The sequence below is a fragment of the Pogona vitticeps genome, chromosome 4 (assembly GCF_051106095.1).
Source record: "Pogona vitticeps strain Pit_001003342236 chromosome 4, PviZW2.1, whole genome shotgun sequence".
NCBI classification, from domain to species: Eukaryota; Metazoa; Chordata; class Lepidosauria; order Squamata; family Agamidae; genus Pogona; species Pogona vitticeps.
The window spans coordinates 171826148-171836722 of NC_135786.1; the positions used below are offsets into that span (position 1 = coordinate 171826148).

General features: G+C 41.5%; 1 pseudogene; it reads left to right on the forward strand.

Moving 5' to 3' along the window:
• The first annotated feature begins 8491 nt into the window (after positions 1–8491).
• Positions 8492–9051, forward strand: LOC110083383 (rho-related GTP-binding protein RhoG-like; annotated as a pseudogene).
• Positions 9052–10575: the final 1524 nt, after the last annotated feature.

Below are 10575 nucleotides of genomic sequence, written 5' to 3' on the forward strand. Positions count from 1 at the left end.
GCTCCTTGCTAACCTAGCAGTTTGAAAGCACGCAAATGCAAGTAGATAAATAGGTACCACCTTGGTGGGAAGGTAAAAAGGCGTTCCCTAGTCACACTGGCCACGTGACAACAGAAACTGTCTTCAGACAAGCGCTGGCTCTACGGCTTGAAAACGGGATGAGCACCGCCCCCTCGAGTCGGACATGACTGGACTGAAAATGTCAAGGGGAACTTTGACTTTTACCTTTAGTATTTCCTAAATGTGGAGGGAATGGGAAATCATGTAAGTGCTCCCCCTGCTCCACCAGCTTCCCCTTAATATGACCAGTGCAAGAACTGGCACAAAACAGGAAGCCTGAAAGAGTAAACAGGGGCTTATGCAAGTTCCTTTCTACTCTGTGTTTGGACAATAGGATACTAGTCATAGACTACAGTCCTAAAAGGAGGGGGGGTACAGGAGGAAGTGTTCCAATCCTGGGGGCTTGTCCAAAATTATGTGCAGCTCTTGTTGGTAGAGTAGAAATATTAGTTGAACTAATTTTGAGCTCTTTTTCCACATGGTGTGTATGTGACTGTAACATTTAATATGGGGGGTAGATGCCACTGCAAACAATGAGAAGGAACTAGGTTAGACACCTTCTGAGGAATGTTTAAATTTCTTTTTGTGATAGTGGCAATGACTGGAGGCAGAGAAGACATTAGGGTCCAACAGCTGCAGATCGGCTTCCTTTCTTCCCACTTCCCACAATCAAACCTGTTTAGACCTTTTTCAAAAGTCAGAATTCTGAGAGGAAAGAGTAGCTTGGAACTGTCTGTGCAGGCTAAAATTGCGGATCCTTCCAAGATCAGAGTTTCATCAATCTTCAACAATCACCGAGGAAGGAAAGATCTTATCTGCCTCTTGGTCCCTGGGATCTATTCTTTGTATTGTATTTCTAAACAACATCCACTAGTGATATCTGAACTTTGATTTTTCAGCCCTGGGATCCATTCCCCAGGTCTAAGGGCTACATCCCTGATGTAATACCTGAACTAGCTTTTGATTTTCAACCTCTGTGTGATGATGTCACCCTGATCTGAATTGTTCATCAAGTAAATATATCCTTATGATGGAGTTGTTGTTCAGTTTAGTTGGTTACCAGTGACAAATATAAAGCAAATATAAAACACCACATCTGAGAAACCGGGTGCTATCAGATAATTAAAATGTAATACCCTCCTATAATTCTTTTAGGGAGAGAAGGCGGCTTATTACTTACATGTGCACTTTCATAAGACACTCTTTGAATTGCTTATGAGACTGGTCTTAGCCATTGGTATCTCTCAAGAACTGGCTTCTGTATATGTGTTTCTTCATTGGAAATAAGAGGGTACATTATCAAGAAACTGCACATAGCCAAAAGCTTTCAAAAATACCCTTTTGGACTCACCGCTGCTTGAGTCATGCCCATTCCTGTGCTCTCCTACTTATCTTTCTTTTTATTCACTTCTTTGCTCTTGCAAATCTTGCTCTCTCTATGACCTTTGACATTGACTCTCACAGCCCATGACTGCTGTAGTAATGTTGATTGTCTCATTTATCATGAATTTCATTTCTTCCCTCTTTCTTTCAAGTCACACTCACACATCCTGTTTTAATGTTGCACCTTAAACACCTCTTTTTTGTCTCTAACTTACAACTGACTCGATAAAATGACATCAGGATTGTAACAGCTCCTTTGCAGCTGAAGTGATGGCATTTTCTAAACAGATTGCTAACACTTCTCTTTATTTATGTGGTGTGTGCATGGAAATTGCAACATATGTTCAGGTGCTAAATGTTATGATCCTGAAAACACTTACAAGTTTGTATAACATTTCAACAGTGAGACTTCCCCCCCTTTTTTCTTTCCTCTGTATGTGTGTGTATGAGTGAGAGAGAGAGAAAGTGTTATAGAGATTCTAGTTTAGCCATTTTAAAATTTGGCTGTCAGAGTATGTAGTGACACCTTACAAAGTGTGACAGATTTTTTTCCCTATAAAAAGATATGTTAGTGGCAGACCTCTTTAGGTCCCACTTTTAAGCATTTTCTTTTATATTAGAATGTTAACATCTGAACCAGGAAATACTGCGTTTGTCTCAATTTTAGGATCTTCTTCAACCATCAATTGAAACATCTTTCATTTGAGGCATGGATTTTCAAGGTCAGTCAGATATCATGTTCAAATGAACATAGTATCTCTGTTCAGATGCAGTATTGTGTTCTGTCCATGAGAGGATGGGGACAGGGTGGGTGAGAGTGACATTAAGATCTGTTTGCAATATCAAAATGTGTTGGAGATCAAAATGTATGCTATACTGAGAGCTCACCACATACCTCTCACAGTGGTTTCTGTGTGTTTCTGTTTTGTTCATTTTAACATCCAGAAAAGAAGATTGGCACCAAACAGGTTGTTTTTAAATACTTCATAGCTTTTGTCTTTTCTGTATGGAAAGAAATATGCATATACCCACAAACCAAAAGATATTATATATCTCAGAAGAAATGGCCTGAGAAATCTTTGTTTTTTCACTTGTTTCTAAAAGATAGGTGTCAGTGTGGGGTTCAATAAAATGGCATTAAATTAAATATGAATAAACACTTTAAAACATTAGAAAATAATTTAAACAATTTAAATATTTAAAAAGAAAAACAGCAAAAAATTATCCCAAGCCATGTTGCCTCCAATTAACGAATGTATGCGTCAGCCAGCTTTTAACTTGGCACTGACGGCAGTGTTGGTGCCAGTTGGGCCTCCAAGGGGAGGCATTCCAAATTGCCAAGAAATCCTTCTTCTGCATCTTCACACAGTGCACCAGCCCTGAAATCAGACCGAAATTAGGCTATATTATCTGCTTGCTGCAAGCATGTATGAACCTACTCAGCCAGCACCCTTTCAAGCCCAATGTAGACTTCAAGATATTTGAAGTGATTTCTGAAATACCCCTGAATCCAGAAAGGTCCTGTTCTGGATACAGTGCACCAATACCTCTTTCAACAACAGGTAGCATCCTGTGGCTGAAATTCAGTTGCAGGTGTGCAAATGGTGCAACCTTTGGAAGCAAATTGCTGTAAGTTAAAACATTTCTGTAGACATTAACAGTTGCATACCAAGTCATGTCACTCGACGTGCATAATGTCAACAGAGACGTCTTAACTTACTGTAATTCACATCTAAGAGTTACACTACTGGTGTAACTGCACGGACAGGATTTCAGCCTCTTACATGAGACATTTTCCATTCTTTGGCCCCTGGCCCATCCTTCTCTGCTAGTTTGTATCAACTGAGATGGACAAGGATTAATCTTGGTATGAACAGAGCAAAGCATTTTGTCCGTGTCAATATGCCATGGAATTGACGCTAAGCTATCAACAGGCCTGTTTTGTTGTCTGTACACTTTTGGTTTCATTGCCACACTGCTACACCCACATACATTGTCTGCTCACTTGCATTGCATCTCGGCTGTCTTTCTAACTGCTGAGGCCCATTTGATGTACATTTAGTTTTCCCAAACGATAGGTAACTTCTTGGTTAAAGAAACCATATTCTGCCCCCAAAAGGCCATGTGGAGATCACATTTATACTGGGACATCCAGGTTTCCCCTCCTCATCACAGTTTTCTATATTTCTTGTACAATTTAAAAGGCATTTCTCAAAAGCCTGATCAGTAAGCACAAATGTGCTTGGATATCAAATTGCGCATGCTCCATCTGTGAATAAGGCAAGGCACACATATCTACAATCCACTGTAGGTATGACACCAAACACTGTTCACTAAAGTCCTCTTTGTCTTTTAGTATATGTTGTTATGTATCGTCAAGTCAGAAACAACTTCTACCAACCCTAATAAGGCTTTCAAGGTAAGTGAGATATTTAAGATGTGGTTTTACCAGTTCTACCAGTGAGTTTCCATGGCTGAGGAGGGATTTAAACATCCAGGACTCCTGAGCCCTAGTCCATCTCTCTATTCACTACACCACACTGGGTATCTTTTTAGCATATAGCTTCAGCAGTAATGGATGCTACCACTTCTAACTTGGCAGAACCACATTATATCTACTTTTGAACCATCATCATGGCTCTAGATGGAAATATGGATTTTGACTAGATCATGAATCAGTAGCAAATGGCAGGAATATGCTCGGAGAAGGACCCTGAGTCTGCAATTCCTTCCTGAATTTTTGGAAGCAGGAGTACACTTTCAGAGTTTTTGCCATGAGTTGAAGTCCTTTTGTTGGATGCACTACAGATAAAATTTTAAAACAAAAAATCCCACATATTTTGACAATATGAAAGTGGAAGATTTCCATCTTTAAGAGCATTTGTTCTGACTACTGCAGCAAGATTACTAGTACAGGACAAAGAAAAGTGCTTCTTCCTTCCTTCCTTCCTTCCTTCCTTCCTTCCTTCCTTCCTTCCTTCCTTCCTTCCTTCCTTCCTTCCTTCCTTCCTTCCTTCCTTCCTTCCTTCCTTCAAGGGATTTTTAGCATGCATGCCTAGCACACAAACAAGTTTTATTTCTGTTTATTCTTTATTTATTTAAAGTATTTTCCCCTCACTGAAGAAATGGAGAGTTTCATATGGGAAAACTCCCAGCTGGAAAGGCTCCCGGAATGGCTTACAGATCAATAAAAAAACAAGACAGCCTCTGCCCTCAAGCTTACAATCTCAAAGACATGACAGAAGAGAAAAAAGGAGGAGGAGGGAGCAATAAAAAAGCAAACTCAGGGCCCAGTTCTTGAAGTTACAGTTCTTATGATGGCTAGCTAGGATGCAACCAGTTGTTGTAAAATGGCTCCTTCTAGCTAGATGACAGTTTGAGGTAAAGAAGAAGCACAGGAAACTGGTCCCTCAAGTAGAGCCTTAGCCCAGCTTCTCTCCATGGCTGAACTTTAGTGACAGCCTGGTTCACAGGCATTCTGATATAACAATATACACGCAATATCTAGAAGAACAAATGAACTGAGTAGAATCATAGCTGATCCTGAGGGAAAATCATATGTATTCTGTCATATGGGACTGTGTTGGTACATGAGACAACAACCTCATCAACTCATGTTTAGAACTGACTGTGTTGTTCCTTCCCTCAACACCATGGATTTCTTCTTTTAAAAGGAATTATTGTTGGAGACTACTTGTCCCCTGCCCACCCACCCCCCAGCAAAGATGAAATAACAATACTTCTGCACCCAAGCATTTTTTTATCAGTTGGGATGAGAGACCATCTCATCCCAGGGGATTGAGAACTGGACTAGGACTCAGGAAATCTGGGTTCCAACTTGGCCATGGAAACTCAGTGAAGGGCTGTAATATCTCCCATACTTCAACAACTGTCTCACAGTCATCATAAGGAGGAAGCAACTTGATGGCACATGATAACTACAAATGCTGGGGTTACTAGGAAATTATCTGAGAATGTATACCCATTGTATTGTTCAAAATGGGTGTGGGGGACAGTATTGGTAAAGAAATTTCAAGTCAAAATAAAACTGAATTAGTTCAATGCATTTTAAAAAAACCTTGTCTGCTTGACAACCATTAGCTTTTGGTTGTTTTACTGAAAATTTCCAGTATATAATATGAGGGAAGCCTCTCTCATATATTTTCCATAGTTATGTGAGAGGCCTCTTGATAACACTGAGGGGAAAACAGCTGTAGTACTGTCAAGTCCTAATATTTTCATGTTCAAGGCTCTTAGGCACAAAATAGAATTACATTTTGTCGAAGAAGTGAACCACCGTACAGCCCCACCTCTATTTGCATAATCAAATATAACATTCAAAAGCAAACAATTTAAAACTGGCAGTGACTTCTTTGTTTCATCAAGAAAAGAGAGAATGTCTACATGCACACACCCCACAAGCTCTGAAGTTTGCTCCCTTTTTATACAAGAGATATTACACATTACTCAAAAAGAATATATGGAATTTACTACAGTATATTAATCTGATAGCACTGAAAAAGTCTTCTCATGAAAGCAGAGAGATGGCAAGTTATAGTTCAGAGCCTAATTCGATAACAAAATATACAGTTGCTAAAATCATTTTTCCCTCAGTGTCCCAACCACCATTTTTATGTAACTAATGTGTGCAACCAACTTGGAATCTGGAAAGGTAGGGAGGGGGATGAAGAGTTATGGCTAGAAAAATGGAAGAATTATGCAGACAAATATCAGTTATGTGGCTGTAGCTTCAAAAACATGTTCCTGCCTCTCAGTGTCCTTATTGCCCATAAAAGAACATTTCACATGGTCAACAGCTCAAATTTATGGGGACCCTTAAGGGTATGTTTTCAGTGCCTTGAATGAGAGGACCACACATTCACTTCACAATATCGTTAATGGGAGTTGTGTCTCTACTTCTCATTTAGTGCAGTGTGCTAAAAATATGTCCTTTGTTGTAAAAAGCTAAATATCTGTCAACCGATTCTCCTCCCTCCCCCTCCCAACGCAGCAATAAAAAGGCAGTATGTGTAGTGGGGAATCACCATATAAACTCCTCCCTCCTTTTCTGTCATAAATCTGTGAAGAAGAGTGCAACCCAGAGAAAATTAAGCATGCTTAAGTCCCACAGAAATCTATTATACACTTATGGCTAATTGATCTTAATGGGTTTTAAGCATCTGTTTTCTTTGCTGCTTTGCACCCAGTCAGTCTGATTAAAAGCTTTTGTTCACTCTGATGTTCACACAGAGCTACTGCATGATGGGCCTCCCCATTTGCTGCTCCCAGAAAAATGTGTTGCCTCCATTGAAGTGAATGGAGAATCCTTCATGGGGCTATACTGGATGAGGGATTCTGAGGATGAGTAGTCTAACTATGTAAGTATTCCAACTTCTGCTAATGGATGAAGAAAGGCTAATGTGCACTTGAGAGTTCCTTGCACAATAAAAGGTAGTGAATCAACTGTGAGTGCCTCTAGCTGTAAGTTCCATACCACCACAATGGCACATGCTTATTAAATTGTGGCTGTAGCTATCATATAGTTATGATTGACGGGGGTGTTCCACATTGTTGATACTGTACAGCTGTAATGATTACTGGCCTGATCCCACCCACCCCATGAAATTCTGTATTTGCCATGGAAGTGTTAGTGACTCACAATCTTGGGCAGATCATAGCATGAACCACTGGAAGACAATCATGACAATATCACTGTTTTAGAGATCAGCCTTTGTTTTATTTCCCATCTAGGAATATCAATAATGCAGATTTTTTCCCCTGAAGTGAACACACCCATGACTTTCATTTGTAACAGGACCAGATTCCTGGAAGGAGCAGATTGTTCTGCTCTTCGCCAGTTGCCGATATGTGTCTATATACTGTTAGGGCAGTAGTCTGTTTCTCTGAAGTGAGAAAATAATTTCTCATAATAGGAAGTACCTTGCTTTGAATTTATGAAGTAAATCAAGACTTTCAGAATTTTAATGGGAACTAGTTTCACTCACCTCAGCAACACTAAAGCAGACTTCCTATCCATATTTTATAGATGATTCCAATGGAGAAACACAGATTTTATGCTTAAAGGAATTGTCCCTATCACTAAAAATGTGGGCTGAAACTGTACCTCAGGCTATCCAAAGCTCCTCTTAAAGATGTAGTTTACTAAGTGTGCTGTTACACTCCTAGGTTTGCATTGGGTTTAGCATGCTTGAAATTGATTTAAAAATATCTGTTTACACAACATACGGATAAGTACATATTTTTTGGATGGAAATATGATTTTTTGTTTGTTTGTTTGTTTGTTTGGAAAGCAAGGTATTTTAAACAGCCTTGAAAGGGTTGTTTATTTTCACTTGACTGTGAACTCAATTTATTTTGAACCTTTTTGGCATGTGTGACCTGTGCTAGCTTAAATATCTCTTTGGAATTTATCAAGTAATGGATGCCAGGATTACACATTTGGGCTGCAGCTAAACCTTGCAATCTGATCTGTTATGTATGTTTTTCTATCTGCAATATGGAAATAGTGATATCTCAGTTTGAAAGAAATAAAAAACACAAATATTAAAAAAAAAACAATGGCAGTGGCAAGTGGCTGTGAGAGGCAGCCAGTGTGAGGGCAGGCAGGCACCACAAACTCACTGCATTTGTGGTTTTGTGTGAGCTATGAGATCATTCCAGTAATATAGCCATAATTACATAATTATTATTCTTTTTATGTGCTGTGAAGTTGCTTATGACATAGGGTAATCTTACGGTGTTTTTTAAAGTTATGTAAGATACTCATGGAGTGGTTTGGCATTGCTACCCACCTCCTAAAGAATACATTTTTAAGGGTCAGTAGTAATTTGAACTCAGTATTCCTCAGTACTAGCCCACGACTCAATGCACTTTACCACATTGGCTTTCCTTTACGTATTATACATAAATAAAATTAGGCCTTCCCGGACCACTTCCTTCCTTGGCCAGTGGCAGCGGCGCCCGCCTGTCCCTCCATTGTGTGCATCGAGGAAATGTTATCTCCCCTTCCTGCTTAGTGGTGGCCAAGATGCAGAGCATCAAGGGTGTGGTGGTGGGCGATGAGGTGGTGAGCAAGACAGGACTTGTTACACCATCAACGCCTTTCCCAACAAGCACATCCCCACTGTCTTTGACAAATACAGTGCCCAGAACACAGTGGATGACAGGACTGTGAATCTGAACTTGTGGGATACTGCAGGACATGAGGACTATGACCATGTGCGGCACCTCTCATACCCCCAGACCAATGTCTTCATCATCTGCTTCTCCATCACCAGCCCATGCTCTTATGAGAAAGCGAAGCACAAGTGGTACCCCAAGGTCTGCCACCACTGCCCGGATGTGCCGAACCTCTTGGTGGGCACCAAGAAGGACCTCAGGAACAACCAAGAGGCCCTAAAGGAGCAGAACTAGCAGCCTGTCACCACCCAGGAAGGTGTCATCCTCTCCAAACAGATCCAAGCAGCCAAGTACATGGAGTGCTCATCCCTCAACCAAGAGGGAATCAAGGTCATCTTCACGGAAGCTGCCCAAGCTGTTTGCAACCCTGCCCCGGCCCAACCCAAAGGGTCCTAAGTCCTGCTGTGAAGGGAGGCACCCCACTTTCCACTGCCCAATGGGGAGCCCCCGGATGGGTCGGGTGCCAAAAGCTCTGGAGATTGCGGGAGGCCTGTCTTCTCCATTCTGTTACTCTGATCCCCCTGCTCCTGTACTTTTCCTGCCTAGACATTTCTGTCCTTCTTCTGAGGAAGAGCCAGTTAATTGAGATCACCCAGCAGAGGTGGCGAGGAAGGGAAGTCCCCTATGGTCAGAAACACAGGCCTCGTTGCTCCCTGTTGACCCCTTCCAGGTGCTTCTTCAGTCCCAGGGAGCACCAGCTGTTTACAAAGCCAGGACCTGGTGTTGACCCTCAGGGCAGCTGCTCTGCTTCCTCCCATTTCCAGAGGACATCATCTCCCTGAGAACAAGAAGTCATTTTCCCAGCTGTGGCCGCCTCGACTGCCAGCAGCCTTCCCTGCACTTCTTTGAGGTGCGGGGGTGGGTGGGGTGGAAATCTTCCAAGACCAGTAGAAACTGACTCCCAAAGGTCTACCCTTCTGTCAAGGATATTCAGGTTTCTGTGTGTGCTTTATAGTTGAAGGAGAGTGGTAGGTAACCATCTCTGTTCTGTGGACTTTGCTTCCTTTTCCCTCATCTACTAACATTTCAATGCCAGCCTCCTTTGGCTTCTGAGGGTCAAACGAGATGAAAGAGCACATTGTTCGAAGGAGACCTCCTTTAAGCAACAAAAGACACCTATTCCAGCACAAGCTTCCCTCAGCTCTTCATGCTGCAGATCAGATTCTTTTTTCTGCTTTGTGAGGGAAACAGAAGCAACCCTTGCAAACCTGATTGTTCAAGCATGGAGCTTTGAAGGAAGTACATCTTTGGAGGGACAATGTGTTCTTGAATTCTAATGGTCCTGTCTAGTTGGATCCCGAGGCTACACTGAGCACTGTGTCTCCTTTGCTAGCCTTCGTTTCAAAGCCGTAGGGCCAAGGAACTTACCTGAATCTTTGAAGGCTCAGATTCTCAGGTCTTGAGCACTCAGGCAGGTATCAAATGTTCTGCTTCAGACAACCACATCTCAGGGCATGCCCCAACCTCTCCTTCCCCCAGTTCAGGGTATGTGACTCGTATAGAAGCCTTGTTGGCATCATAAAAAAATTAAGATAAATGAAATTATAAGCTTCTATACATCCTGTCTGAAGAAAGCAGAAGGAAATGCTTCACTTCAGGTCATGTACCATCCTGACTAATGATTTGTCCTCACTGCAGTTCTACGAGTTATTAAGTAAAGTCTGCTTATATTCCACCCTATAGCACATAAAGCACTCTCTGGGCAGGTTACAGTACAATTATACAGGCTACATCGCTGGGTACTCAATTTTACTGACCTCAGAAGGATGGAAGGCTGAGTCAACCTGGAGCCAGCTACCTGAGCCTAGCATCGAACTTAGCTCATGTGCAGAGTCTTCACTGTAGTACTGCAGTTTAACCACTGTGCCATGAAGCACCTTTGTTATTATATTATCACAACAACAAGAGAAAGCCAAAGAAGCTAACTTCAAG